Source organism: Marmota marmota, unplaced genomic scaffold, assembly GCF_001458135.2.
Source record: "Marmota marmota marmota unplaced genomic scaffold, marMar, whole genome shotgun sequence".
NCBI lineage: Eukaryota > Metazoa > Chordata > Mammalia > Rodentia > Sciuridae > Marmota > Marmota marmota.
This window is the reverse complement of record NW_026000005.1, coordinates 45,203,110-45,207,357: the sequence shown is the minus strand read 5'-3', so window position 1 is coordinate 45,207,357 and position 4,248 is coordinate 45,203,110.

Below are 4,248 nucleotides of genomic sequence, written 5' to 3'. Positions count from 1 at the left end.
ATAAATCAAAACAATAACACATTGTTTTTTGAATTGGTCACCCATTCTTTCGCTCTTCCTCAGGGGCGAGCAATTTCACTTACCTCTAAGCTTCAGAAGTTCCCCGCACGGGACGCCAAATGCCGCAGTCTGGCTGGGCACACAATCACGAGCCACCACACAGCTTGTAGATTCAAACAGCAACTCTTTATTCCCGAACTCACACCAGCCGTCTACAATCACGTTCTGGGGAAATCCACGTTCTCTGCCCAAATCCACTCCCACTGGGCTTCTGTCTCCCAAAAAAATACTGTCTGAATCCCGTGAGAACTCAAGGGGAACTCAGGCAGCAGGATACGCCCTATTCCCAGCAGGAATAACCTTAAACCTGGAATGTCCTAAACCGGGAACGCCCTAAACCCGGATCATCCTAAACCGGGAACACCCTAAACCCGGATCTGCCCTGGTCCTTGAGCAAGGTCACCTACATGCAATGTCACTGCAAAATGTCCTATTTGCACGAGTCCTTCCACTAAGCAACATGGGGTACGCTGGCAAGGAAATTGTCATACCTACTTGGCTAATGGCTCCCAGCAGCAGTCAACCAATAAGGAATCTCCACACTTAATGGATCGCTGGCGTTACTTCACAAACCACTCCCTCTGGCAAAATGCCAGGCGCCATCCAGACTTGTTTACAGACCCTAACACTACTGTCCTTAGTTTTTCTAGGGTTTTGAACATGAAGGGATGCTGTATTTTGTCAATTGCTTTTTCTGCATCTACCTTGGTGACCATATGATTCTTATCTTGAAGTCTATTGATGTAATGAATTATGGTTTTTGATTTCTGCGTGTTGAACCAACCTTGTATTCCTGGAATGAACCCCCTTGATCATGGTGCATTCTCTTTTTAACATGTTTTAGTATGTGATTTGCCAGAATTGTGCTGAGAATTTTTACATCTTTGTTCATCAGGGATATTGGTGTGACATTTTCTTTCCTTGATGTGTCTTTATCTGGTTTTGGTATCTGGGTGATACTAGTCTCATAGAATGAGTCTAGAAGGGTTCCTTTCTTTTCTATATAATGGAGTAATTTGAGGAGTATTAGTATGAATTCTTCATTGAAGGTCTTAAAGATCTCGGCTGAGAATCCATCTGGTCCTTGGCCTTTCTTAGTTGGTGGGCTTTTCATAGCGTCTTCTATTTTACTGTGTGAAATTGACCTGTTTAGATTGTGTATGTCATGGGTTGAGGTTGTGGCTCAGTGGTAGAGCACTTGCCTAGCATATGTGAGGCACTGGGTTTGATTCTCAGTTCTGCATATAAATAAATGAATAAAACAAAGGTCCATCAATGTCTTTTTTATTTATATATGATAGCGGAATGCATTACAATTCTTATTACACATATAGAGCACAATTTTTCATATCTCTGGTTGTATACAAAGTATATTCACACCAATTCGTGTCTTCATACATGTGCTTTGGATAATAATGATCATCACATTCAACCATCATTTCTAACCCCATGCCCCCTCCCTTCCCCTCCAACCCCTCTGCCCTATCTAGAGTTCGTCTATTCCTCCCATGCTCCCTCTCCCTATCCCACTATGAGTCAACCTCCTTATATCAAAGACAACATTCAGTATTTGTTTTTTTGGAATTGGCTAACTTCACTTAGCATTATCTTCTTAACTTCATCCATTTACCTTCAAATACCATGATTTTATTCTCTTTTATTGCTGAGTAATATTCCATTGTGTATATATGCCACATTTATTTTTATCCATTCATCTATTGAAGGGCATCTAGGTTGGCTCCACATTTTAGCTATTGTGAATTGGGCTGCTATAAACATTGATGTGGCTGTGTGTCTGTAGTATGCTGTGTTTAAGTCCTTTGGGTCAAATGGTGGTTCCATTTTCAACTTTCCAAGAAATCTCCATACTGCTTTCCATATTGGCTGCACCTATTTGCAGTTCTACCAGCAGTGTATGAGTGTACCTTTTTCCCCACATCCTCTCCAACACTTATTATTGTTTGTATTCATAATAGCTGACATTCTGACTAGAGTGAGATGAAATCTTAGAGTAGTTTTGATTTGCATTTCTCTAATTGCTAGAGATAATGAGCATTTTTTCCTATATTTGTTGATTGATTGTATATAATCTTCTGAGAAGTGTCTGTTCAGGTCCTTGGCTGAATTATTGATTGGGTTATTATTATTATTATTTTTTGGTGTTTAACTTTTTGAGTTCTTTATATACCCTAGAGATTAGTGCTCTATTTGATGTGTGAGGGGTAAAGATTTGCTCCCAAGATGTAGGCTCTCTGTTCACCTCACAGATTGTTTCTTTTGCTGAGAAGAAACTTTTTAGTTTGAGTCCATCCTATTTATTGATTCTTGATTTTAATTCTTGTGCCTAAGGAGTCTTATTAAGGAAGTTGGGGCCTAATCCCACATGATGAAGATTAGGGCCTACTTTTTCTTCTATTAGACATAGGGTCTCTGGTTTTATTCTTAAGTCCTTGATACATTTTGAGTTGAGTTTTGTGCATGGTGAGAGATAGGGGTTTAATTTTATTTTGTTGCATATGGATTTCCAGTTTTCCCAGCACCATTTGTTGAAGCAGACATCTTTTCTCCAATGAATGTTTTTGGCACCTTTGTCTAATGTAAGATAATTGTAATTTTGTGGGTAAGTCTCTGTGTCCTCTATTCTGTACCATTGGTCTACCAGTCTGTTTTGGTGCCCAAACCATGCTGTTTTTGTTACTATTGCTCTGTAGTATAGTTTAAGATCTGGTATATTGATGCTACCTGCTTCACTCTTCCTGCTAAGGATTGCTTTATCTATTCTGGGTCTTTTATTTTTCCAGATGAGTTTCATGATTGCTTTTTCTATTTCTATGAGGAATGTCATTGGGATTTTGATGGGAATTGCATTAAATCTGTATAGTGCTTTTGGAAGTAGAGTCATTTTGATAATATTAATTCTGCCTATCCAAGAACAAGGTAGATTTTTACATCTTCTAAGGTATTCTTTGACTTCCTTCTTTAGGGTTCTGTAATTTTCATTATATAGATCTTTTACCTCCTTTGTTAAGTTGATTACCAAGCATTTTATTTATTTATTTATTTTTTGAGGCTATTGTAAATGGGGTAGTTTCCCTTCCTGAGGATTTGTCACTGATATACAGAAATGCCTTTGATTTATAGGTGGTGATTTTATATCCTGCTACTTTGCTGAATTCATTTACTAGTTCTAGAATTTTTCTGATGGAACTTTTAGGGTCTTCTAGGTATGGAATCATATCATCAGCAAATAGTGCCAATTTGAGTTCTTCTTTTCCTGTGTGTATCCCTTTAATTTCTTTTGTCTATGTAATTACTCTGGCCAGTGTTTCAAGAACTATGTTATTATTCCCTGTCTTATTCCACTTTTTAGAGGGAATGCCTTCAATTTTTCTCCATTTAGAATGATGTTGGTCTGGGGCTTAGCATAGATAGCCTTTATGATGTTTAGGTATGCTTCTGTTATCTCTAATTTTTCTAGTGTTTTGAACATGAAGGGGTGCTGTATTTTGCCAAATGCTTTTTCTGCCTCTATTGAGATGATCATATGATTCTTATCTTTGAGTCTATTGATGTGATGAATTACATCTATTGATTTTGGTATGTTGAACCAACCTTGCATCCCTGGGATGAATTCCATTTGATTGTGGTGCATGATCTTTTTGATATGTTTATGTATTCGATTTGCCAGAATTTTATTGAGAATTTTTGCATCTATGTTCATTAGGAATATTGGTCTGAAAGTTTTCTTTTTTTGATGTGTCTTTGCCTGGTTTTGGAATCGGGGTGGTATTGGCCTTCATAGAATGAGTTTGGAAGTGCTCCCTCTTTTTCTATTTCCTGAAATAAATTGAAGAGTATTGGTATTAGTTCTTTTTTAAAGATCTTGTAGAACTCGGTGTGTATCCGTTTGGTCCTGGGCTTTTCTTGGTTGGTAGACTTTTTTTTTTTTAAATATTTATTTTTTTTTAGTTCTCAGTGGACACAACATCTTTGTTTGTATGTGGTGCTGAGGATCGAACCCGGGCCGCACACATGCCAGGCAAGCGCGCTACCGCTTGAGCCACATCCCCAGCCCCTTGGTTAGTAGACTTTTTTTTTTTTTTTAATTGTGGGTTGTTCAAAACATTACAAATTTCTTGACATATCATATTCGACACTTTGATTCAAGTGGGTTATGAACTCCCACCT